The 27809-nt window shown below is 37.4% G+C and overlaps 1 protein-coding gene, 1 long non-coding RNA gene and 1 pseudogene across 3 annotated transcripts in view; 2 read left to right on the plus strand and 1 right to left on the minus strand.

Moving 5' to 3' along the window:
- Positions 1-27809, plus strand: part of ANK2 (ankyrin 2) — a 688006-nt gene that overhangs the window by 72157 nt on the left and 588040 nt on the right. The window lies entirely within an intron of this gene.
- Positions 1-27809, plus strand: part of LOC309627624 — an 81945-nt gene that overhangs the window by 12724 nt on the left and 41412 nt on the right. The gene's annotated exons all lie outside the window — the stretch shown is intronic.
- LOC309627596 (ATP synthase F(0) complex subunit C1, mitochondrial pseudogene) lies at positions 7202-11749 on the minus strand (annotated as a pseudogene). Its single transcript has one exon. The product of its transcript is annotated as an ATP synthase F(0) complex subunit C1, mitochondrial pseudogene (transcript).

Genomic DNA, 27809 nt, shown 5'->3' on the forward strand with positions numbered 1-27809 from the left:
TTTGTGTGTGATAATTCTGCATTTTCTTTAAAAATCAGTCACCTTATTCTTACTGACAATGCAGTATAATAGTATATAGATTTCTCATTTTTTTCTCATTTACTCACATAATTATCTTAATTTTACAAATGTATGAGAGACAGTCTCAGATTTTATCACCAGATGTAGCATTTTTCTCAAAGTCTTGGAGAGTGGAATACTCTACATGACTATTTTACATAAGCATTTATATATATTTTAATTTCAGACCTTTTCACAATTATTTTATCAGACAATCTTCTCTTGCTTTCACCTGAACATAATCTTAAAGTCAAATTCTGGAGGAAAATAAAAAATTTATGATAGAGCTTGACTTTCTGTTTTCCCCAAACAAGGGATTTATTGCAGTGCGTCTTTCAAGGTTTCCTTTCTCCCAGGAACTCTGCCACAAGACAGCATCCTGCTCCCAGAGGCCCCTCTCTGCTGCACCCAGTCATTAGAAGTCAGTGAAAACTCTGCAGTTGGAAGGCCCATTAGCCTCAGAGAGGATGGCAGGAAATGAATTTGCTTGTGCATCTCCAGTCAAGGACAATGCCATTAAGGGTTGCAAAACTACAATATCTCAGAATAAAGATTTTCAAATTCTATTACCGTCGCACCATTGAGACACTTTCATTTCATTTCGACTCAGGGCTGGAAACCCAAGTAAGGAAGCACAGTAGTTAAGGTAGAATACAATTATGATTATGAAAAATACAATTAAATTCTAAAAGCGAATCTCTATATTGAGTTAGCTGGAGAATAGATCTCTGGCTGTTTGCTATACTTTAATGACCATAGTTGAATCTGTTTTTAATTTTCAATGGTATTTCCTTTCTAAAAATGCTGTTTGTTGGTAATGCCTTGAAAGACTACCCTGGCATATTTCTGACTTCCATTCTCACTGCCAGTGGTAACAAACAGTATTTTATATATTCTTTAGAAATAATGAAAAACACCTAAATTGTCTAAAAAGTAGAAATAGGCTCATATCCTTCATCACTGTAATGTTAATTTAAAAATGAAAAATTACTGTGAAAGAGACTGTCAACCATTTGTAAGATGTGACCCTATTTAGATCCTGATTTGAAAAAAATTGTAAAAAACACACAAAAAGATGGAAAACTCAACATTCTATTTCTTCTTCCAAGTGCTGGCTGGTTACATGGGAATGTTCACTTTGTAAAAATTCAGCAAGCTGTGTACTTATAAATACTGCAAAACAAAATTTACTTAAGTATTTATGAGACAAGCAAGGAAATTGAAGCAGTGACTAGATATTTGATAATATTAAGGAATCGTTAATTCTTAAAATGTGGTAATGGCATTTTTGGTTATGTTTCTAGAAATCCTTATGTTTTAAAGACATATAAAAAGTATTTATGGATGAAATTATCCCTTCAAAATAATCTAATGTGCGTTTCTGGGAATGGGGGTGGAAGTGAAACATATTGGCCATGCTTTGCTAATTATTAAAGCAAAGTGATTGGTACATTTGGGCTTATTATACTAGTCTCCTTGCTTTTGTTTATATTTACAGTTTTCCATAATAATAAGTGAAAAATAATAAGTGAAAAATATTTTCATGAAATATTACAGCTGTACAAAAAGCTATAGAATATAATAGTAGCTGAATCAAATAATGCTTACCCATGTGCCAGGTACTGTTTAAGTGCTTAATATATATTCACTTATTTGATTTTCATGGTACCCCTGTGAGATATGTTTCATTATTATCCCCATTTTACAGATAAAGAAATTAGGTTAAATAACTTGTCTTGGCTCATAGAGCTAAATAATGATGGATCCACATGGGTTCCTATGAACCCACGTGTATCTTCCTCTTAGCTTAAAAAGTAAAACCTATTTAACATAGTCAAAGACCACTTACGTGTGAGGTTGAACCATATATGACATTGTTGTTTTTGTAGGTCAAAAATGGTGGAACATTGGCAATATCATGTGGTTTAACCCAATACCTTGTCCCAATTACATTGTCCCTCCTAACCCCCAGGTGATAACTACCATCATTCCCATGCATTTCTTTGTACTCTTAATTCATATATATGTGTCCCTAACAGTAGGTAGAATTGTTTCTCATGTTTTAAAATGTCATATGAATGATATAATATTGTTAGTATTTTAGCAATTTGCATTTTGCCCTCAATTTATGTTTATAAGATACATTTACGTTGATATGTTTTATAAATATATTGTGGTATACTCATACTCTGGCATAGTACACAATTGAAAATACATGAACTAAAGCTAAACTTTTCATTTTAACTTGTTTTCAATGTCACTTATTATCCTTTGGTGGGCTTTCCATCTCAGAAATATTGGTCTACCTCATTCCTTTTCATTAGCTGAATAGTATCCATTCATTGTATGGGATAAACTGATTTATTTAACCAGCTCCCTACTGATAGACATTTAGGCTGTTTCTAGTCTTTTGTTATGACAGGCACTGCTCCTACAAATATATAGGGCATACTCGTATGAGTGTGTTCAAAGGATAAACACCTATCAACAATGGCAATTTATAAACTTTACAATTAGTAGATAAAAACACCACCTTAAACTTCTGTTGCTTCTCAAACGTATTTGATTGGATTTTATTTGGTCCTTCCTGAAAATATTCCAGATGGTTCACACTCATTCTCATGACAGACTGTATTTCATCTGTTTTCACAGAAAAATTTAGCCCCCCTTAAGAGCAACTTTAAGTGTGTGTGGATAGACAAAGCAGATAATGTGGTTGAGCTGGAAAATGTTTACTCAGTTTGATACTGTGGCCAATAACATAAAAAAAGAGGGAAAGAACCAGAAATATGAGGAGAGAGGGCGTCTTCACGAAATAATATATTATCTTATAGAAATAACCCCAGTGAAGCTTTGGTGAAACAGCTGCTTGCTCTTGAGGGAAATCCATCTTCAAGAGTCTATGGGCTGTGGGGGACTCCCCTGGTGGCGCAGTGGTTAAAGAATCCACCTGCCAATGCACGGGACTCGGGTTTGAACCCTGGTCTTGGAAGATCCCACATGCTGTGGAGCAACTAAGCCCGTGTGCCACAACTACTGAAGCCCGTGTGCCTAGAGCCCTGCTCCACAACAAGAGAAGCCACTGCAGTGAGAAGCCCGCGCACTGCAACAAACAGTAACCCCCCGCTCACTGCAACTAGAGAAAGCCCCCGCGCAGCAACGAAGACTCAGTGCAGCCAAAAATAAATAAATAAATAAATAAAGAGTCTATGGTGGGCTGTGGATGTAAATGATGGAAGAGTTTGTACATCTGGATCGTTGGTGGGAATATTTATCCATTTTTACTGCCCACTCTCTCACGCTTATTTTGCTACCTCTCCTTGATACCTAATATATCTTTAGCCTTTCTGGTGACCCTCAATTTTTGAGGCCCTTGGAAGTAGTGACCCTTTCTTACATAAAACCTGAAAAGAAACAGGGAAGCCTGAGCTTCAATAATGAACACTGGGCATACCAAGGTGAATCTTCTTTGCCAAGCTGCCGTGGCCCTTGTGCTATTGGTACACACATTTGTAGAAAGAGGTAAGAGGTGCTGGAATGACTTTGGAAAATAAATCGTTACCAGTCGGTGTTGTTTTTTAACTGTAAGCTTTTCTCTTTTTCCCACGTTAGCAATACTTAGTAGTCAGTGTTCCTGCATTGTAGGTAGATTTAGTTGAGATTATCTTGGAAAACTGGATACTTGCTTTTTTTTTTCTCTCTGAATATTAAGCTTGTTTTATAAAAGGTTTCAGCTGCCTTCACTTCAGACAGAGTCAAGGAAGATATTTCAATTAAAGAATTATGGTTAAAAAAAATTTTAAAGCATACTACTAGACACAGGAAAGAACATTTTAGCATCTTACTCCTTTAAACTTTCTTGCTACCTATGCTATGCTTTAAAAAATCATTATAAAGCAGACCCAGTTATTATGCATTACCACTTGGAGCCATAAAGCCTTTAATATTTAAATTCAACTACAAGAAAAATCAATCTCATTTTGAGATAGCCTGTAAATTTTTTACAATGTTGACCAAAATATTTTGGCTTGCAAAATCCATTCTTCACTGCGTGTAAAAAAATACGGCAATATGAGATTTGGATGTAGATGTACACCTTTTTTTTTAAAGGTTTATTTTTTAGAGCAGTTTTGGATTCACAACAAAATTGAGAGGAAGGTACAGAGGTTTTCCATATACCCTTTGCCTCAACACGTGCATAGCCTCCCCATAATTTTTTTTTTTTTTTTTGGCTACACCGTGTGGCTTGTGGGATCTTAGTTCCCCGACCAGGGATTGAACCTGGGCCCTCGGCAGTGAGAGCACCGAGTCCTAACCACTGGCCAACCACAGAATTCCCACCTCCCCCATAATTAACGTCACTCACCAGATTGGTACATTTGTTGCCAAGGATGAATTTCCATTGACACATCATTATTACCTAAAGTCCATAGCTTACTTTAGGGTTCACTGTGTTATACATTCTAATTCTATGAGTTTGGACAAATGCATAACGACATATAATAATATGTCATTATAATATCATACAGAGTATTTTCACTGTCCTAAAACCCTTCTATGCTCTGTCTCTTTACCCCCACCCCCATTTCTGGCAACTGATGATCTTTTCATTGTTTCCATAGTTTTGCCTTTTACAGAATATCATATAGTTGGAATCATACAATATGTAGCTTTCTCAGATTGGCTTCTTTTACTTAGAAATATGCATTTAAGTTTCCTCCATGTTTTTTCATAGCTTGATAACTCATTTCTTTTTAGTGCTAAATAGCATTCCGTTGTCTGTATGTACCAGAGTTTATCCATTCCTCTACTGAAGGACATATTGGTTGCTTCCAAGTTTTGGCAATTATGAATAAAGGTTCTATAAACATCTGTGTGCAGGTTTTTGTGTGGACATGTTTTCAACTCCTTTGGGTAAATACAAAGGAGCACGATTGCTGGATTGTAAGATAAGAATATGTTTTATTTTTTAAGACAGTTGCCAAACTGTCTTCCAAAGTGGCTGTACCATTTTGCATTTCTGTCAGAAGTGAATGAGAGTTGCTGTTGCTATACACCCTTGCCAGTGTTTGATGTTGTCCAGTCTGATAGGTGTGTTGTGGTATCCCATTGTTTTAATTTGCATTCCCTTGGTGACGTATGTTGTGGAGCATCTTTTCACATGCTTATTTTCCATCTGTATATCTTCTTTGGTGAGATGTCTGTTAAGGCCTTTGGCCCATTTTTTAATATGGTTGTTTTCTTATTATTGAGTTTTAAAAGTTCTTTGTATATTTTGGATAACAATCCTTTTTCAGATGTGTCCTTTGCAAATATTTTTTTTTCCAGTCTGTGGCTTGTCTTCTGATTCTCTTGACATTGTCTTTTGCAGAGCAGATGTTTTAATTTTAATGAAGTCTAGCTTATCAATTATTTCTTTCATGGATCATGCCTTTGGTGGTGTTGTTCCCAAGGTTATCTGGGAGTTTATCTTCTTGGAGCTTTATAGTTCTTGCATTTTACATTTAGGCCTATGATCCATTTTTAGTTAATTTTTGTGAAGAGTGTAAGGTCTATGTCTAGATTCATTTTTTTGCACATGAATGTCCAGTTATTGCAGCACCATTTGTTGAAGAGACTATCTTTGCTCCATTGTATTGCCTTCGCTCCTTTGTCAAAGATCAGTTGACTCTATTTATGCGAGTTTATTTCTGTGATCTCTGTTCTGTTCCATTGATCTATTTATCTGTTCTTTCACCAATACCGCACTGTCCTGATCACTGCCACTTTATAGTAAGTCTTGAAGTTGAGTAGCATCAGTCCTCCAACTTTGTTATTCTACTTCAATATTGTGTTGGCTATTCTGGGTCTTTTGCCTCTGCGTACAAACTTTATTTATTTATTTTTTTAAAAGATTTTTTTGATGTGGACCATTTTTAAAGTCTTTATTGACTTTGTTACCATATTGCTTCTGTTTTTTATATTTTTAGTTTTTTTGTTGCAAGGCATGTGGGATCTTAGCTCCCCGATCAGGAATCAAACCCACACCCCCTGCATTGGAAGGCGAAGTCTTAACCACTGGACCGCCAGGGAAGTCCCCAAACTTTAGAATCAGCTTGTCCGTATCCATAAAATAACTTGCTAGGATCTTGACTGGGATTGCATTGAATCAATTGATGAAGTTGGGAAGAACTGACATCTTGACAATATTGAGTCTCCTTATCCATGAAGATGCAGTATCTCCCCATTGATTTAGTTCTTTTATTTCATTAATCAGAGGTTTGCTCATATAAATCTTATTTTGTTAGATTTATACCTAAGTATTTCTTTTTTTTTTGATGTAATGCAAATGTTATTGTGTTTTGAATTTCAAATTCCACTTGTTCATTGTTAGTACGTAGAAAGCAATTGACTTTTCTTTAAAAAAATTTTTATTTATTTATTTATGGCTGTGTTGGGTCTTCATTTCTGTGCGAGGGCTTTCTCCAGTTGCGGCAAGTGGGGGCCACTCTTCATCGCGGTGCGCAGGCCTCTCATTATCGCGGCCTCTCTTGTTGCGGAGCACAGACTCCAGACGCGCAGGCTCAGTGATTGTGGCTCATGGGCCTAGTTGCTCCGCGGCATGTGGGATCTTCCCAGACCAGGCCTCGAACCCGTGTCCCCTGCATTGGCAGGCAGATTCTCAACCACTGCGCCACCAGGGAAGCCCACAATTGACTTTTATATATTAACTTTGTATCCTGCAACCTTGCTATAATTACTTATTAGCTTTAGGAGTTTGTTTGATCCTTTTGGTTTTTCACATAGATGATCATGTCATTTGCAAACAAAGACAGTTTTATGTCTTCCTTCCCAATCTGCCTGTGTACCTTCTATTTCCTTTTCTTGCCTTACTGCATTAACAAGGACTTCCATTATAATGCTGCAAAGAAGTGGTGAGAGGGGAATGTCCTTTCCATATACCTGATCTTAGTGGGAGATATACATCTTTTTTGTGTGTGAAAAAAAGATTTAGAGAGCGTCTTTTTATTATGTCAACACACTACTAGATTTTTAAATACCTTTGGTTATCTGTGACAAATAGATATAAAATCAAACATTGTTATTTATGCTATTCAAGTCACATCTCTCTCTCTCTCTCTCTCTCTCTTTTTTTTTTTTTTTTTTTTTTAGAGAAACATTGTGTTTAATGGTAAAGCTTAGCACACTCTAGCACTGGGCATGGCCTGGAGTCGAAGCATCAGGGATGGGTAGGTGACCTTCATGGAACCTCACATGGCAAAGAGGATGAGGAAGGTGACCATCAAACAGAAGAGCCCCATAGACTCAGACAGGGCAAAGCCCAGAATGGCATAGGAGAAGAGCTGCTGCTTCAGAGATGGGTTCCTGGCATAGCCAATGATCAAGCTGCCAAACACTGTGCCAATGCCGGCCCCTGAACCAGCTACACCAACTGTGGCGGCTCCAGCGCCGATAAACTTGGCCGCTGTGTCAGTGTCCCAGGAGACAACACCGATCTGGAACTCCCGCCTGGCCACGGGGAGTGGGACACTGCTGTAGGAAGGCTGTTCAGATGGGACCTCTGGCCCCTCAGGAAGGAGGCACACACAGGCCTGATCAGACCCCTGGTACCAGAGCGGGTCAGAGCAGGAGGAATGAGTAGTGCCCCGGTGGTCTGCATGTTTTCAGTCTGCACTCCCACTGCCTTGCTGCCCCTGCTCGGCCCACAGTGCTCGCCCGGCTTGAGGTGGGTGACTGACTCCTCAAGTCACATATATCTCTTGCAAATTAATTTATTTCAGTCTCGACTGATAGGCACTCTTCTGTTTTTTTTTAAAGTTTTGCCAAATGTGCAATGGCAAAGTGAAAGTAAGATTACATAAAAAAGAAAGAAAAATATAGCTAGTATTCAAAGTTCTTCACAAGTGAAGACCTTAATCTACTGTTCTGAATTTACCTTTTGCTGTCCCCTGGATAAACCCTTCATCAGGGTAGACCTGTGTATTGCCTGTTCCTAAAATATATTGTGCTAGGCTTTTTGTTGTTGTAAGGAAGAGATTCATTCAGGTAATCTTAAGATAAAAGGGGTTTATTGTAAATACCAAGGACCTAGACTTTGTTTTCTGATGTCTTTCTGGGTGATTGCTCTCTATTTTTCTCCCCCCTGTTCAATCTTCTCTGCATTCTCCAGTATAAATTCTGGAGGGAGATAGTCTGATTGGACTAATTTCCACTGCTCCAGTAGGAAGAGTCCTTTGAATTGGGCCACCCCATGAGTCAAGACTGTGGAGTTGCTGCCTTTGGGTCAGGCCCACTCTGGTTTACTCAGTGGCCATTTCTGAGTAAAGAAAAAGTAGCACCATTGTCATGGGTAGGCAGTTTCAGTGAGAAGAATGAGATTTTCTGTGTGACCCTGGGACTGCTATGTCCAAGACATGTCTAAGGTGTTTCTACCTCTCTGCCTTTGTTGACACTTATTCTCTTATCCATAGGGTGTTCCCTATGAATTTACATATATTCTGATTTTACCAAGCTGAAATATTAATGAGTTAGGTAGGCAAAGGCTGCCCCAAATATTGCAGTCTACTGATATCTTCCATCTTTGAATTTTTAGTGGATCATCACTGAGCACAGTGATGATTTGAGACCAAGGAGGTGAAGGGCCTAGAGAGGAATGACTTTTTCAACAGTCTGTAAGAATGCAAAAATAAAAAATATTTATTAAATTTGGAGTTGAATTTATTCTGGGCTTGGAGGTGCGGGGAGAAGCAACGTGCACTAACAAGGACAACAAAGATTACTGAATTCTTTAGATCTCACCAATGATTTACTCAGGTGTATGTGGTTTACATCCCCTATCTCCTTTATACTCTAGTAAATCTGTGCTTTTTTGTTTATTTTTTAATTGAAGTATAGTTGCTTTACAATATTGTGTTAGTTTCAAGTGTACAGCAAAGCAGTTTGGTTATACATATATATGTATATATTTATATTCTTTTTTAGTTTTTCCATTATAGTTTATTATAAGATATGGAATACGATTCCCTGTGCTCTACAGCAAATCCTTGTTGTTTATTTTATATATGGTAGTTTGTATCTACTAATCCCATACTCCCAATTTATCCCTTCCCTCCTTCCCCTTTGGTAACCATAAGTTTGTTTTCTGTCTGTGAGTCTGTTTTTGTTTTGTAAATAAGTTCATTTGTACTGTTTTTTAGATTCCACTTATAAGTGATATCATATGGTATTTGTCTTTCTCTGTCTGACTTACGTCACTTAGTGTGATAATCTCTAGGTCCATCCACATTGCTGCAAATGGCATTAGTAAATGTGTGCTTTTGATCTCTGTGTTGTGGACCACAGCAGTTAGTATTCAAAGTAATTTTTTGACAATTCAGATGTGACATATTTACAAGAAAAGCACAGCAGTTGGAATAAGCTAGAGAAAAAGAAAAAAGGGATGGGAGAGGACATGAACCAAAAGGTGCAGGACTTGAAGGCAAAAATCTCCCTCTCGGCACTTCCCTGGTGGCGCAGTGGTTAAGAATCCGCCTACCAATGCAGGGGACACGGGTTTGAGCCCTGATCTGGGAAGATCCCACATGCCACGGAGCAACTAAGCCCGTGTGCCACAACTACTGAGCCTGCGCTCTAGAGCCTGCAAGCCACAGCTACTGAAGCCCGCGTGCCTAGAGCCCATGCTCCGAAACAAGAGAAACCACCACAGTGAGAAGCCCGTGCACCACAACGAAGAGTAACACCCCACTCCCTGCAACTAGAGAAAGCCCGCACGCAGCAACGAAGACCCAAGGCAGCCAAAAAAAAAAAAAAAATCTCCCTCTCTTTGGTCCTTGGAAGCAGCACCAGAGAGTTACCCAAGATGGTGACAGCAAGGGATTCACTGAGGAGTTCCCCAGGCACCAAAGGACTAGGCTTATTTGCTCTTCTAATATAGTAGTTTACACAAATGTGCATTGGACTAACTAGTTTATCCCTATGGAAAAAAGAGAATGAATAAGAGAAGACTAATGTAGACATTTTGGACATAAGAAAGGTGATAAAAAAATAAATGAATTTTACTGGTGAGAAGGAGTGAATGGATTCTTTGTCCACAGTGACCTTGAGGTAAATAGAAATAATCTGTCCTCAATGATGTACTCATTTATTTTCATAAAGTATCAGGTCTGCAACCAGTTGATCTTGAAGTCTATCTTGTTGATTTCTGAGCCAGCTGACTAGATTTCCAGCAGAGGGAACCTTACAGAAGGTTTTTCTTCATGGATAGGTGGTCTCATCGACTGAAGTTCCCTTCCTCTTAAGGGTTTTGAGGGGTTTTTAGAGAGTAGCTTTTCCTCAGGAAAATTTAGGACTAATTTAGCAAAGTATCGTGCCCCTTATTATCCATATTTATGGAGTACTTAAGGAGTCTTTCTAGCTGCCACATTTTAAAGAGAGTCTTGGTAAATTTGAGTATGTCTAATAAGAGGCTAAAGGATAGAGAAGAGTTGTTAAAATATTGGGGACTCTTTCATGTAATCTTTTTTTTAAATTGAGAACATGGGTTAAATTTATTTCATGTAGCTCCAGAAGGCAGACGTTAGGTTATCGGGTGGAAGCTGCAGAAAACAGATTTCTGCTTAAAATAAGAACTTTCCAACACTTGGAGTTGTTTGAGAGTGGAATTGGCCACCTTGTGAAGCAAGGTGTATTAGTCTGCTGCTAAAACAAAATTCCATAGCCTAGGTGGCTTAAGCAAGAGAAATTTATTTTCTCACAGTTCTGGAGGCTAGAACTCCAAGGTCAAGGTTCTGGCTGATTGAGTTTCTAGTGAGAGCTCTTTTCCTGGCTTGCAGATGGCTGCCTTCTCATTATGTCCTCACATGGTCTTTCCTCAGTACATATATGGAGGGAGAGGGAGAGAGAGAATGAGTGAGTGCTCTGGTGTCTCTTCTTATGAGGACACTAATTCCTGTCAGATCAGGGCCCCTGTGACCTCATTTAATTTTAATTGCTTCCTTAGCAGCTCCATCTCAGCCACATTGGAGTTAGGACTTTGGCGTATGAATTTTGGGGGGACACAAACAAAACAGGAGAACGCTGTGTTTGGAGTGTTTAAATAGAAACTGGTTGCCATCTGTCAGGAAAGTTTTAGAGGGGATCCTCAAACTAGGAGAGGCTTGGCCAGATGATCTCAGTTTTCTTAAATCTGAAGGAACGAGGTCAAGCTGTAGATTTTTGAAGATAGGCATATATTGGGGCACACATTTGAAAAAAAAGGTTTGATTTTATTCTGGAAACTTGTTAGGAACCAAAATTATAGGTGTTGGAAAATCAAAGTGGAAGTGAAGAAAACCTCTTACCTCTAGAGCTGCCTGTACTTGGTTAGATATGAGAATTGAAAACATTAGAATTTACCTAGATAGAATTTCCAAATATCTTAATCTTCATAAGTAACAGAAATAAATGGAATACATATGTATTTGTCATGTAGCTGGTTCTTTAAAGGACAAATTCATAATACCATTATAAATATGTTGTGTAATTATTGGATGTTGATAACTACTTTTTGAGAACATGAACCTCATTTCATTTTATTCTTCAACACGTCCTGACAGAGTTCCTTTTTCAGTAGGCAGTGAGGTAAATTTTGCTTCTATTAGGATATCAGAATTGGACCTAATAACAATCAACATTTGAATGACTTGAAAACATTCTTATATACAGGTTTATTGCATTGGAATTTGAATCCTTTTAGCATGAAAAATAGATGATAGTCTGCATTGTTCAGTGTTGTTGATGACCATAGATTGGCTACTAGGTGGATGGTCATCTTAGGTGTTTGCTATTTACTTTGGGTCTCACAAAAATTTATACTTTATGCTAACTGCAGCAGAAAAAAATATTTGGTTTGTGACAAGAAATGTTAGAAACGTATAGATGCTATACATCATATAATTTTCTACCTTCCCTGCTTAGTTGATTTGCTACTATTTTATAAATGTAGAGAAATGAAGAGCCAAAACGAAGGAGAGAAATAGAAAAGTTTTGTCCTGATATAAAGGAGAATGTGAATTTTATTTGCATAGTATGCTATTCTTTTGTTTTTGTTTTATTATAAATTTGATACATGCTTATTATAGAACACTTGGAAAAGAGTGCATTCTTTTTAAACTTACCATCTGTTACCTCAAAACTAGATTTTTTTTTTGAATAACGTGAACTCATCCCTTTTGATCCAAAATTATAAAATAAAACCACAACAGTGTGGTTTACTTTAAAAAGAACTTCAATTTTTAGAGTTAAGAACCTGAAAGTATTAAAAATATAAGAAAATCTTCAAATTAATTTTTTATCTTTTGGTGCCATTTATTAAATTATTTTGCCCAAGAAATTAAAACAAGTCACAAACGAGCCAAAAGTTAAGGTGTTAAGATCGTTCATATCAAGATTATTGATGTGAAAGCCTGGAATATTATTTATATTTTGTTCAAAGAATTTAATTATATTATAGGCATATTAGTTATACTGTAATAACTTAGAAAAGTAGTTCTGACAAGTAGTTTTTAATCATTATTATTTACCCTGCAAACCCTTTGTTAAGAGTTTTATCTCATCATGCCATTAGTTATTAAAAATTAGATAGGAACTATTTTGTATTTTGGTTTATCACATTGCGGAATAACCAAATCATAGAAGCTCAAAGACTGGAATATAATTAGAGATGATTTTGCTCAATTCCACCTTTTATAGATGAGAAAACTGAAGCTCAGATGGAAATGGATAATTTCCTCCATTGAGTAACTAGCAGCTCCCCTGCCCTCCCAACCCCATCGGGTTTCATTGCATTTCATTGGTGGGGTTTGTGGAATAACGAATTGTTGATTTCCCCCACCGCAATCCAATGTGTTGGAAGATATATTAACAGTGCAGGAGACTCTGAAGTGCTTCTATGACAAAAGTGGATTTCATTTTAGGACAAGTCATAAAAGGTCATGAAAATCCTTTGGAAAGTTTTCATGCAGTTAAGAGTTTATTTGCGTAGATTTCTAACTTGGAAGTCATAAAATCAATTGCTGTGTAGTAAGATTTCATTTATAAGAATTTGATGTATTTAATGCAGTATTTTGATAGACAAGTCTGCTGTTGTCTGGAAGAGGAGCAGGTCACTTGTTGGAAGATATTCAATTACTTAAATGAGTAATAAAAACAGAGTATATAGTTATCCTATTTGTTTATTGCTTTGCTTATTCTTAGCCAATAAAGTAAAATCAATCCCACAAGAAATACTCCTGAAAATGCAATTTAAATATAATTTAGTGTACAAGGTCCAGAATGCTTGTAGGGGAGTACAATATCCAAGCCTGAATTTAAACTTAGTGATTTTCAGCCATCAGGTTTAATTTCTTTCATCAGTATGAGTTGGTGGCTATTTTCCTCTTGAGCCAAGGGAGGTACTGAATGCAGGGGCAAGAAGCACTTTCTTCTGTTGCCTCTAATTATTCTAGCTGGGAATCAATTCTTAAGTGCTTTCATCAAAGAATGAACTTGCTGCCAGGAGCCTTATTTGCCTGCCAGCATAAAAGTTTGGGTATAGATTTTTGATTTCAGGGTAACAGCTCTTTCCAAGGAGGAGCCAATGGCAGAAATTGACTCTATAGGCAACTGTGAGACAGAACAATAAAATGATCCTGGGCTATGAGAATTAGAAAGTAATCAAGTTTGAATCCTAGTCCTAGGACTTGCAGGCAAATGACTTTGGGAAATACTAATTGCTTTGAGCCTTAATTTGGCCATCTATGAAATGAGTATAATAATATGTTTGTTATAAGAATCAAATGAAATAATGAATGTCAAGCACCAATGGCAGTATATGGTACATGCTACATGTCTTATTTCCCTCCCTGTCTCCCTACAAATTCAATTCTACTTCCTTAAGATTTCTTTGGAGACTAAACTGCAGAATAACTGAAGTGGGGACAGAGCACATTGGGCTACTACAGAAGCCATCTTATCTGTGGACATTGCCTTTAAATACAATTGAGATTACCATTCTCCACTGTGTCCCCTTCCTAACCCCTGCTCTAACTTCAAGCAGTGAAAATCCAATTAGTTCCAGTTCCCAGAAGCCTCATCTTTGGCTATATTACTTAGAAACTTGACATGACGATAACGAGGCCTTCATTCCAGGGTGAAGTGATCCAAGATTTTTCCCAGTTGCTTATAGCGTCCCAGTTCTCAGGTAAGGTGGGTTACTGTTATTCTCTATGAAAGATGAACAAGAGCCACAGATGCTAAAGTAAGATAGATGTCAAGATCCAGGGACAGGATCAGAAAGGACAACTGGATTAATCTTTTAAAAAATGTGGTAAAATACATATAATGTAAACTTTACTATTTTAACCATTTTAAAGTGAGTGTACAGTTTAGTGACATTAAATACATTCACAGTGTTGTGCATTCATCACCAACATCCATCTCTAGAACTTTTTTTTTCTTTTTAACCTCACTAAGCAACTTGTGGGATCTCTGTTCCTTGTCCAGGGATTGAACCTGGCTGGGCCCTTGGCAGTGAAAGCACCGAGTCCTAAGCACTGGACCGGCAGGGAATTCCCTCTAGAAGTTTTTATTCTTCCAAAACTGAAACTCTGTACCCATTAAACAATAACTCCCACCCCCACCCCCTGGTCACCACCATTCTACTTTATGTCTTTATAAATTTGACTATTCTAGATACCTCATGGGTGGAATCATACAGTATTTATGCTTTTGTGACTGACTTATTTTGCTTACCACAATGTCTTCAAGGTTCTATATTGTAGCATGTGTCAGAATTTCCTTCCTTATTGCGGCTGAATAATATTCTATTGTATGTATATATCACATTTTGTTTTGCCATTCCTCTGTCAATGGATACTTGGGTTGCTTCCATCTCTTGGCTATTGTGAATAATGCTTTTATAGACATAGGTGTATAAATATCTGTTCAAGTCCCTGCTTTCAATTCTTTTGAGTATATACCAAGAAGTGGAATTGCTGGATCAAATGATAGTTATATTTATAATATTTTGAGGAATCCCCAAATTTTCCATAGTGATAGCACCATTTTACATTCCCACCAGCAGTGGGCAAGGGTTCCAGTTTTTCTATATCTTTGCCAACGCTTGATATTTCTGTTTTTTTTTTTTGATAATGTTATCCTAATGGATGTGAAGTGGTAGATTAATCCTAAAGAAATGATGTATAATGCATAACCTGTCTAGGCTCCAAGCACATAGTAGGTGCTTGTTAAATGAATGAGCAAGAATTCACATTTCATATATGAAATGAAATATCATTAGAATTCAGGAAGTATTACAATACAACTTATTCATCTATCCATTAATGAAATGGAGTGTGTACCATACACTATGTTAATTATTAGGAGTTCAAATTTCAATAAAAAGTGAAGCCAAGATAAATGTTGTTCCTTCTCTCAAAGAGCTCACAGTCTCTTATCTCTCTAAGGAGGGAAGCTGCGTCACCAAAATATGACAGCTTAATTAATGAATCCTTAAAAACATCTAATCCTTTTGGCTCTAGAGTCCATATTTTTCAAGCCACATTATAATTAGTATAATTAGCCACATTATAACTAGATACTATATTCTAGTTTTTGTTACACATGTATTTTCTTTTACCAATTAGTAAATATAATACATACATGTACATACCTATACACATGTATACATATATATGTATAAACTGTATATATATATAGTTTATTTCAGGGGATTCAAGCCCTCTGGAATTCTGGGAGTGAAATAAGCCCTAATGGTTATTAGGCATCCATTGCATGTAATGAATTAACTTCTCTTTGCATCTAGAATGGTAGTAATTATTTGCCATCCTTGGGAGAATTTAGAAATAATCTCTCATATAATTTTCTGTATTCTGTGTTCAGATGAAGAACCCCTGTTGAGAAAGTCTGCCTCAGTGACTTTCCACTTTTGAGTGAAATAATAAAATTGAGCTTCTGAGCCTGCAAAGCTGAGGACTGTTCACTGGACCATGATAATGGCAGAAACACGCAGGAATCAGTCAACTCTGCCATTACATTACTGCTCTTACTTTCTGTATAAATTCAGAAAGATAAGGTGGAAACAAATTTGCAGCTGAATCACAGTCTGGTTTTCTTCCTGTAGGAGAATGGGCTTATTTGAGAGGGGGCGGGGTGGTGGTGTTTGGGTTTATTTGTCTTCTGCCCAAGTCAACAAAATGCTGTAAACAATCATGCTGCCATTTTGTTTATTACACTGAAGCCATGCATTGAACTGCCTCCCTGAACAAAAATGTACAGTACCTTTGCTACTGGGGTCAGCATTGCTCTTTCTACCTATTTAGTTCCATTTATTTAACAAGTATTTATTGAGATCCTACTGTGTCCCCATTACTAGGCTAGGTAGTATTTGATAATATTTTGATAATACAAAGGTGAACTGATCCTGTGGTCTAGTGGTGGTGAAAGACAAATGAATAGGGAGTTATAATTGCTAAGTATTAATAAGTGACAGAAAGCACAGGATGCTGAGATAGAACAGAAAAGAGACCCCTAACTCAGACCAGAAGAATCAGGGGGAAGACCTCCTGGGGAAACTGATGGCTAAATTAAGACCTATCAATTTAATAGGAGTTAGCTAAGCAAGGAGAGGGAAAACTCTTTTTAGAAGAAACAGCACATACAAAGTCCCAGCGTGGGTAAGCATACACTCTTAAGAAAATGAAAAAATGTGAACATGATGGTTTGAGACCAGATTGTGAGGGTGTGAGATGAAGCCAGAGAGATAAGCAGGAGCTCACTAATCTAGGATATTATAATCCCTCTTTGGGACTTTGGTAGCTTTCTGAATATACAATGTGGGGGAAAAGGGTGACTCCCTGGTTTCTGGCTTGGCCACTGGATTAGATGGAAAACACTAGGAGTATCAGGTTTCCTAGGGAAGACAGTAAGTTCAGTTTTAGATAATTTATATTTGAGGTGCCTGTGCAACAAGCAAGAAGGCTTTTGGGGTGAAAAGTTTAGGGGGCGATTAGGGGAAATTATTGTTGTTGATGCTTTAATTCTTGCCCTTATTGCCAATCCTCTCTTAGGATGCCACTATAAAATAAATAATTTGTGAATTAGAGATATTTCCTGTGGGATTGGATCCAACGCATATAACAAGCAGGGGCATATAACTTGCTGCCTCTTGGGAGCATAATGGGCTGAGGTAGCATTGTTTTGATTATCACTTTCTGCCAACAGCTAAACGATTGCTCTTTCCTATTTACTTAAATATATACATGGTTATATATACATAGATAAGGTCTTGATATATCTGTTGATGTGCTCATCTTTGGGAAGTGGGTTTAGTTGGAGGAGAGGGAAATATTACTTTATAGACCTCTATATTGCTAGAATTTTTTTTTACACAAAGCACTTTATTTTTATGAAAATAATAAAATGAAAATTAGTAAATAATTGAGTAAAAATTTTGAGTACATTGAGTTGAAAAAAGTAGTTGAAGTGTTGGGGAAGTTTTGAAGGGCAATGCAGAAGACATAGAAAGAAAAAAAAAGATGGACGTGAGATAGGAGGTGTGGGGATACTCCACAGACTACATGGGGCAGGTGTTTCTGCCTTCCTGCCTCCCTAGGTGGTATAGCAGGAACCATGTGTAAAGAATGTTTGTCATTCAGTTGCTGCTGCTTATTTATTCTCCTGTAGCAAGCCTCCAACATTATACCTGTTAGCAAGACTGATGCTCAACCGGCACTCCCTGCTGGGCTGTAGTGGTTATTTATAGCTAATGTCTGTTATGGTTGGTCTGATTACTGGTTGTTATTATCACTACTGCTTTAGTTATTTGTACTCTCTGGCATCACTGATTTAGAAAACCTTTCTTGGCATCTGCTTTTTTCCCATCTCCTTTCAAGTTGAACTGTCAACTCCTTCTCTGTTTTTCCAGTGTTCCCTGATAGATGTCTATCATGGCTCCTGTGGTGGGCTGAACAATGACCCCTAAAGGTATCTGGTCCTAATTCCTGGAACCCTCAAATGTTACCTTATTTGGAAAAAGGATCCTTGCAGATGTGATTAAGTTAAAGATCTTGAGATGGGTTATCCAGACAGGCTGTGAATGCCATTACAAGTGTCCTTTTAAGAGATAGGCAGAGAGAGATTTAACACACACACAGGAGAGAAGGCAATGTAAAGGCGGAGCAGACAGAGATTTGAAGATGTCGGCCTTGTAGATTGGAGTGATGTGGCCACAAGCCAAGGGATGCTGAAAGCCACTAGAAGCTAAAAGAGTTAAGGGACAGATTCTCCCCAAGAGCCTTCGGAAGGAATGCAGCCCTGCTAACGCCTTGATTTTGATCTAGCGAAACTGATTTCATGCTCTTTAACTCCAGAAATCTGAGGCAATAAATATCTTAAATATACTGAAAACCTATTGTTTGTTGTTTATTTGAAATTCGAATTTAACAGGGCAGGCATTCTGTATTTTATTTGGTAACCCTAGATAGAGATCATGTGTTAATCTTCATATTACTGTTCAGCAGCATTTGGTAAAATGGATGTTTAGTGAATAAATAAATACCCTAATAATTTTACAAATAGTTAAAGAGTATTTTTATTATTGAAATTTCCAAATATATTCAAAAGTAGGGAGAATAGTGTAATGAAGCCCCATGTAGGGATCACCTAGCTTCCACAATCATCAATGCATGGCCAATCTCACAGTTTTTAAAACAATACTTTGTTCAAAATAAGCAGCTCTGGTGTTTTTGTTTTGTGTGTATATATTTATGAGTATGTGTACATTTGTACAGCAAAAGAGGGGTGTGGTAGTAATAGCACTGAATTTCAAGATACTATATCTTTCCGAAAGAATCCAGAAAGTGGAGAATGATAAGCATTTGTATATGAATGACAGGAGAGCAAAACGAGACTTCTATGATTAAGGGAGCTTGCTATAGAACGCCGGGTAAGATAGAAGATGTGGCCAATATTTTCCAAGTATAAATTGAAACATAGGCACGGAGACTGGTAAATGTAACTTCTGGTAGTCTTGTTCTGCTAAAAACAAAGCAATTCATGAACCCTCAACTAGCTTTGCTGCTAATTTCACCTCTCAGAATAACAAGGAAGCAATCAAGAGAATGGACATCCAGAACTTGATTCTGAATGCCAAGGAGGAACAGGTTGGAAACGTGGAAGTGACTGGCACTGAGGGAGGGCATGCCCACGTGGTCATATCATCCCTGAATATGAAGTTGCCAAGGAACGGAGGGCTGGGCTTAGTTAGACCATGGTTTGTAGGAAAAGTAGGCTTCAAAAATTCAGGTTTAATTGCATCATAAGGATGTTGAATGATGTGCAGGTGCCAGAGAAACAGAAAATTCTTTAAAGAAGAAAATTTTACAGTTAAGCTTCATACATTTTTATGGGAGGAGAATAAACCAGAAGCATCTGTAGCAGCTGCTGTTGGTTGCCCATCCTCATAACAGGTAGTGTGAACCAATGAAGTGGTCCAGTCCAGCAACTCAGCTGAGAGAGTCTTTTCTTTTTCCAGCTTTATTGAGGTTTAATTGACAAAGAAAATTGTGTATATTAAAAGTGTATGAAGACATAAGAATGAGGAAAGAAAAATGAATAGGAAAAATAGGTCAGAGTAATGTACAAAATGTGTCAGAGAAGAAAGATTACTTGTTTGCTTACAGGTCAATCAATAAGCATTTATTGTTGTTCTTTCACTGTGCACCTCAAAATGATACTTACTACTGTGGGACCTGAAAATTCTTTAAAATTTAAAAGTAAATTTCACAAGTACCATGGCTTAGAAAGTTCACTTTTCTCTTATACCTTCTTTAAAGATTGTTGTATTATTTATATAAATACCAGTTATTAGTATATTAATTATTGGTAATTGTAATATAAAAAATAATATCTTTAATATAGAGAAAATATATCTAAAAAAATTAGGGATTCAATTTTGATTCTTATAGCACTGAACCTTTATAAAGCCATTGCTACATGCTAGGTAGTATACTAAACACATTATACCAATTAACTAACATAATTCTCTCCACACCCTCTAAAAATAGATGTTATTTTAATCTCCATTTTATAGTTGCGGAAACTGAGGCACAAAGAGGTAGAGTAACTTACCTTTAGCTAGTAAGGAGCAGAATAGGGTTTTGAGTCTAGAATCATAAATGTTATATAATATTCCCTAATTATTCTACCAAGATTGCTGTCTATGATGAGAAGTATTCAGTAGAAGAACCCAGGTCTTGTATGTGACATCATAGATGTCACCTCACAAATTAAACTAATTGGGAAAGATGTCTGAATTAGTTAAAATCTGATTTAAAGAATGATTGAAAAAATAACATTCTCTATTTTGACATACATTCTTTGGCAATACTTCAAGACAGAGTAACGAAGCACAAGAAAATGTCACTAAATAGGAATAATTTGAAATCAATATCATTAATCGTATGTAAATGGGTATTTCTTAAGTAATCAAAAATTCTTATGATAATTAAAATAACCTTAATCTATTTATAATCCTTTTTAAAGGTTGTACAATGTGATGATTTATTCTATGTATATATTGTGAAAGGATAACCAATATCAAATTAATTAATACATCAATCACCTCACATAGTTACCAATTTTTTATTTTTATTTTTTTTGTGGTGAGAACATTGAACATTTAGTATCTTAGTACATTTACAGTATACAGTATAGTATTATTAACTATAGTCATAATGCTGTCCATCAGATCCCCAGAACTTATCATCTTACAACTGAAAGTTTACACCTTTTGACCAACATCACCCCGTTCCCCTCACCTCCAACCCCTGGCAGCCACTGTTCTATTCTCTGGTTCTATGAGTTTTGACTTTTCTAGATTCCACATATAAGTGAAATCGTACAGTGTTTGTCTTTCTGTGTCTGGCTTATTTTACTTAGGACAGTGGCCTCTAGGGTCATCCGTGTTGTCACAAATGGCAGGATTATATTTTTTTATGCCTGAGTAATATTTTATTGCATATTTATACCCCGTTTTCTTTTATCCATTCATCCATCGACACTTAGCTTGTTTCCATATCTTGGCCACTGTGAATAATGCTGCAATGACTTGGGAGTGCAGATACCTCTTCAAGATGCTGATCCCATGCCCTTTGTATATATATACCTAGAAGTGGGATTGCTGGATTGCATGGTAATTATATTCTTAATTCTGGGGGGGAATCTCCATGATGTTTTCCATAATGGCTGTACCAATTTACACTCCCACGAACAGTCTACGAGGGTTCCCTTTTCTCCACATTCTCACCAACACTTGGTATCTATTGTTCTTTTGCTAACATGTGTGAGGTGATATCTAATTGTGGCTTTGATTTGCATTTCCCTGATGATTAGCGATGAACACTTTATTTTTTTATTTTATTTTATTTTTTTTTAACCTATGAAAGTCAAGGTTTATTTGAGGTTGTTGTATATTCATTGTACAATAACCTTGCAAAGGAAACATTATGCACAGCTCATAAATGAGGAAACTGCGGTTAAGAACAATTTTGTGGTTTGCCCAGTTCCACACAGTAGGCAGTTTTGAAGTTTGTATCCTCCTTGACACCAAATACATGGTGTCTTTCCAAAATCAACAGCCAATTCTCCAATTCTCCGGCATCATCTAGGTATCCAAAAATTCAATTCAACTCTGATACTATCAGAGTTATCTCATACTCCTCTGTCCCACCAGGCTGCCCTACTTCAGACACGAGCCACAAATGGGTGGCCCGGGCTACCCCACAATTCTGCTCAGCTGACTACAAATGTGGGGTTTCCCACTGAAATTGCACAACTCAGATTGGGCCTTGAACCCATGGTCATTTATTTATTTATTTATTTATTTATTTATTATTTTTTTCAATCTCCCAATCCATTACACCACAATCCCCACCCCCAGCAGCTTCCCCCCCTTGGTGTCCATACGTTTGTTCTCTACACCTGTGTCTCAATTTCTGCTCTGCAAACCAGTTCATCTGTACCATTTTCTAGGTTCCACATATATGTGTTAATATACGATACTTCTTTTTCTCTTTCTGACTTACTTCACTCTGTATGACAGCGTCTAGATCCATCCACGTCTCTACAAATGACACAATTTCATTCCTTTTTATGGCTGAGTAATATTCCATTGTATATATGTACCATATCTTCTTTATCCATTCATCTGTCAATGGGCATTTAGATTGCTTCCATGACCTGGCTATTGTAAATAGTGCTGCAGTGAACATTGGGGTGCATGTGTCTTTTTGAATTATGGTTTTCTCTGGGTATATGCCCAATAGTGGGATTTCGGGATCATATGGTAACTCTGTTTTTAGTTCTTTAGGGAACCTCCGTACTGTTCTCCATAGTGGCTGTATCAATTTACATTCCCACCAACAGTGCAAGAGGGTTCCCTTTTCTCCACACCCTCTCCAGCATTTGTTGTTTGTAGATTTTCTGCTGATGCCCATTCTAACTGGTGTGAGGTGATACCTCATTGTAGTTTTGATTTGCATTTCTCTAATAATTAGTGATGTTGAGCATCTTTTCTTGTGCTTCTTGGCCATCTGTATGTCTTCTTTGGAGAAATGTCTATTTAGGTCTTCTGCCCATTTTTGGATTGGGTTGTTTGTTTTTTTAATATTGAGCTGCATGAGCTGTTTATATATTTTGGAGATTAATCCTTTGTCCGATGATTCTATTGCAAATATTTTCTCCCATTCTGAGGGTTGTCTTTTCATCTTGTTTATGGTTTCCTTTGCTGTGCAAAAGCTTTGAAGTTTCACTAGGTCCCATTTGTTTATTTTTGTTTTTATTTCCATTGCTCTAGGAGGTGGATCAAAAAATATCTTGCTGTGATTTATGTCAAAGAGTGTTCTTCCTATGTTTTCCTCTAAGAGTTTTATAGTGCCTGGTCTTACATTTAGGTCTTTAATCCATTTTGAGTTTATTTTTGTGTATGGTGTTAGGGAGTGTTCTAATTTCATTCTTTTACATGTAGCTGTCCAGTTTTCCCAGCACCACTTATTGAAGAGACTGTCTTTTCTCCATTGTATATCCTTGCCTCCTTTGTCATAGATTAGTTGACCATAGGTGTGTGGGTTTATCTCTGGGCTTTCTATCCTGTTCCATTGATCTATATTTCTGCTTTTCTGCCAGTACCATATTGTCTTGATTACTGTAGCTTTGTAGTATAGTCTGAAGTCAGGGAGTCTGATTCCTCCAGCTCGGTTTTTTTCTCTCAAGACTGCTTTGGCTACTCGGGGTCCTTTATTTCTCCATACAAATTTTAAGATTTTTTGTTCTAGTTCTGTAAAAAATGCCATTGGTAATTTGATAGGGATTGCACTGAATCTGTAGATTGCTTTGGGTAGTATAGTCATGTTCACAATATTGATTCTTCCAATCCAAGAACATAGTGTATCTCTCTGTCTGTTGGTATCATCTTTAATTTCTTTCATCAGTGTCTTATAGTTTTCTGCATACAGGTCTTCTGTCTCCCTAGGTACGTTTATTCCTAGATATCTTATTCTTTTCATCGCAGTGGTAAGTGGGAGTGTTTCCTTAATTTCACTTTCAGATTTTTCATCATTCATGTATAGGAATGCAAGAGATTTCTGTGCATTCATTTTGTATCCTGGAACTTTACCAAATTCATCAATTAGCTCTAGTCGTTTTCTGGTGGCATCTTTAGGATTCTCTATGTATAGTATCATGACATCTGCAAAAAGTGACAGTTTTACTTCTTCTTTTCCAATTTGTATTCCTTTTATTTCTTTTTCTTCTCTGATTGCCGTGGCTAGGACTTCCAAAACTATGTTGAATAATAGTGGTGAGAGTGGACATCCTTGTCTTGTTCCTGATCTGAGAGAAAATGCTTTCAGTTTTTCACCATTGAGAATGATGTTTGCTGTGGGTTTGTCGTATATGGGCTTTATTATGTTGAAGTAGGTTCCCTCTATGCCCACTTTCTGGAGAGTTTTTATCATAAATGGGTGTTGAGTTTCGTCAAAACCTTTTTCTGCATCTATTGAGATGATCATATGGTTTTTATTCTTCAATTTGTTAATAAAGTGTATCACACTGATTGATTTGCATATATTGAAGAATCCTTGCATCTCTGGGATAAATCCCACTTGATCATGGTGTATGATCCATTTAATGTGCTGTTGGATTCTGTTTGCTAGTATTTTGTTGAGGATTTTTGCATCTATATTCATCAGTGATATTGGTCTGTAATTTTCTTTTTTTGTAGTATCTTTGTCTGGTTTTGGTATCAGGGTGATGGTGGCCTCATTGAATGAGTTTGGGAGTTTTCCTTCCTCTGCAATTTTTTGGAAGAGTTTGAGAATGATGGGTGTTGGCTCTTCTCTAAATGTTTGATAGAATTCACCTGTGAAGCCATCTGGTCCTGGACTTTTGTTTGTGGGAAGATTTTTAATCACAGTTTCAATTTCATTCCTTGTGATTGGTCTGTTCATATTTTCTATTTCTTCCTGGTTCAGTCTTGGAAGGTTATACCTTTCTAAGAATTTGTCCATTTCTTCCAGGTTGTCCATTTTATTGGCATAGAGTTGCTTGTAGCAGTCTCTTAGGATGCTTTGTATTTCTGCAGTGTCTGTTGTAAGTTCTCATTCATTTCTGATTTTATTGATTTGAGTCCTCTCCCTCTTTTTCTTGATGAGTCTGGCTAATGGTTTATCAATTTTGGTTATCTTCTCTAAGGACCAGCTTTTAGTTTTATTGATCTTTGCTATTGTTTTCTTTGTTTCTATTTCATTTATTTCTGCTCTGATCTTGATGATTTCCTTCCTTCTGCTAACTTTGGGTTTTGTTTGTTCTTCTTTCTCTAGTTCCTTTAGGTGTAAGGTTAGATTATTTACTTGAGATTTTTCTTGTTTCTTGAGGTAGGCTTGTATAGCTATAAACTTCCCTCTTAGAACTGCTTTTGCTGCATCCCATAGGTTTTGCATCGTCGTGTTTTCATTGTCATTTGTCTCTAGGTATTTTTTGATTTCCTCTTTGATTTCTTCAGTGATATCTTGGTTATTTAGTAACGTATTGTTTAGCCCCCATGTGTTTGTGTTTTTTACGTTTTTTTCCCCTGTAATTCATTTCTAATCTCATAGCGTTTCGGGTCAGAAAAGATGCTTGATATGATTTCAATTTTCTTCAACTTACGGAGGCTTGATTTGTGACCCAAAATGTGATCTATCCTGGAGAATGTTCGTGCGCAATTGAGAAGAAAGTGTAATCTGCTGGTTTAGTATGGAATGTCCTATAAATATCAATTAAATCTATCTGGTCTATTGTGTCATGTAAAGCTTTTGTTTCCTTATTAATTTTCTGTTTGGATGATCTGTCCATTGGTGTAGGTGAGGTGTTAAAGTCCCCCACTATTATTGTGTTACTGTCGATTTCCTCTTTTAGAGCTGTTAGCAGTTGCCTTATGTATTGAGGTGCTCCTTTGTTGGGTGCATATATATTTATAAGTGTTATATCTTCTTCTTGGATTGACCCCTTGATCATTACATAGTGTCCTTCCTTGTCTCTTGTAACATTGTTTATTTTAACGTCTATTTTTTTCTGATATGAGTATTGCTACTCCAGATTTCTTTTGATTTCCATTTGCATGGAATATCTTTTTCATCCCCTCACTTTCAGTCTGTATGTGTCCCTAGGTTTGAAGTGGGTCTCTTGTAGACAGCAAATAGATGGGTTTTGTTTTGTATCCATTCAGCAAGCCTGTGTCTTTTGGTTGGAGCATTTAACCCATTCACGTTTAAGATAATTATCAATATGTATGTTCCTATGACCATTTTCTTAATTGTTTTGGGTTTGTTTTTGTAGGTCCTTTTCTTCTCTTGTGTTTCCCACTTAGAGAAGTTCCTTTAGCATTTGTTGTAGAGCTGGTTTGGTGGTGCTGAATTCTATTAGCTTTTGCTTGTCTGTAAAGCTTTTGATTTCTCCATCGAATCTGAATGAGATCCTTGCCGGGTAGAGTAATCTTGGTTGTAGGTTCTTCCCTTTCATCACTTTAAGTATATCATGCCACTCCCTTCTGGCTTGTAGAGTTTCTGCTGAGAAATCAACTGTTAACCTTATGGGAGTTCCCTTGTATATTATTTGTCATTTTTCCCTTGCTGCTTTCAAGGATTTTTCTTTGTCTTTAATTTTTGCCAATTTGATTACTATGTGTCTTGGAGTGTTTTTCCTTGGGTTTATCCTGTATGGGACTCTCTGCGCTTCCTGCTCTTGGGTGGCTATTTCCTTTCCCATGTTAGGGAAGTTTTCGACTATAATCTCTTCAAATATTTTCTCTGGTCCTTTCTCTCTCTCTTCTCCTTCTGGGACCCCTATAATGTGAATGTTTTTGGGTTTAATGTTGTCCCAGAGGTCTCTTAGGCTGTCTTCATTTCTTTTCATTCTTTTTTTATTCTGTTCCACAGCAGTGAATTCCACCATTCTGTCTTCCAGGTCACTTATCTGTTCTTCTGCCTCAGTTATTCTGCTATTGATTCCTTCTAGTGTAGTTTTCGTTTCAGTTATTGTATTGTGCATCTCTGTTTGTTTGTTCTTTAATTCTTCTAGGTCTTTGTTAAACATTTCTTACATCTTCTCGATCTTTGCCTCCATACTTTTTCCGAGGTCCTGGATCATCTTCACCATCATTATTCTGAATTCTTTTTCTGGAAGATTGCCTATCTCCATTTCATTTAGTTGTTTTTCTGGGGTTTTATCTTGTTCCTTTATCTGGTACCTAGCCCTCTGCCTTTTCATCTTGTCTATCTTTCTGTGAATGTGTTTTTTGTTCCACATGCTACAGAACTGTAGTTCTTCTTGCTTCTGCTGTCTAACCTCTGGAGGATGAGGCTATCTAAGTGGCTTGTGGAAGTTTCCTAATGGGAGAGCCTGGTGGTGGGTAGAGCTGGCTGTTGCTCTGGTGGGCAGAGCTCATTAAAACTTTAATCCGCTTCTCTGCTGATGGGTGGTACTGGCCTCCCTCCCTGTTTGTTGTTTGGCCTGAGGCGACCCAACACTGGAGCCTACCCGGGCTCTTTGGTGGGGCTATTGGCAGACTCTGGGAGGGCTCACACCAAGGAGTATTTCCCAGAACTTCTGCTGCCAGTGTCCTTGTCCCTTGATGAACCACTGCTGCCCCCCGCCTCTGCCAGAGACCCTCCAACACTAGCAGGTAGCTCTGGTTCAGTCTCCTATGGGTCACTGCTCCTTCCCCTGGGTCCTGATGCACACACTACTTTGTGTGTGCCCTCCAAGAGTGGAGTCTCTGTTTCCCCCAGTCCTTTTGAAGTCCTGCAATCAAATCCCGCTAGCCTTCAAAGTCTGATTCTCTAGGAATTCCTCCTCCTGTTGCTGGACCCCCAGGTTGGAAAGCCTGACGTGTGGCTCAGAACCTTCACTCCAGTGGGTGGACTTCTGTGATATAAGTGTTCTCCAGTTTGTGAGTCACCCACCCAGCAGTTATGGGATTTGATTTTATTGTGATAGCACCCCTCCTACCATCTCATTGCAGCTTCTCCTTTGTCTTTGCATGTGGGGTATCTTTTTTGGTCAGTTCCAGTGTCTTCCTGTTGATGATTGTTCAGCAGTTAGTTGTGCTTCTGATGTTCTCAAAAGAGGGAGTGAGAGCATGTCCTTCTACTCCGCCATCTTGAAACAATCTAGCG

Source organism: Balaenoptera borealis (assembly GCF_965194805.1).
Source record: "Balaenoptera borealis genome assembly, chromosome: 4".
Taxonomy (NCBI): Eukaryota; Metazoa; Chordata; class Mammalia; order Artiodactyla; family Balaenopteridae; genus Balaenoptera; species Balaenoptera borealis.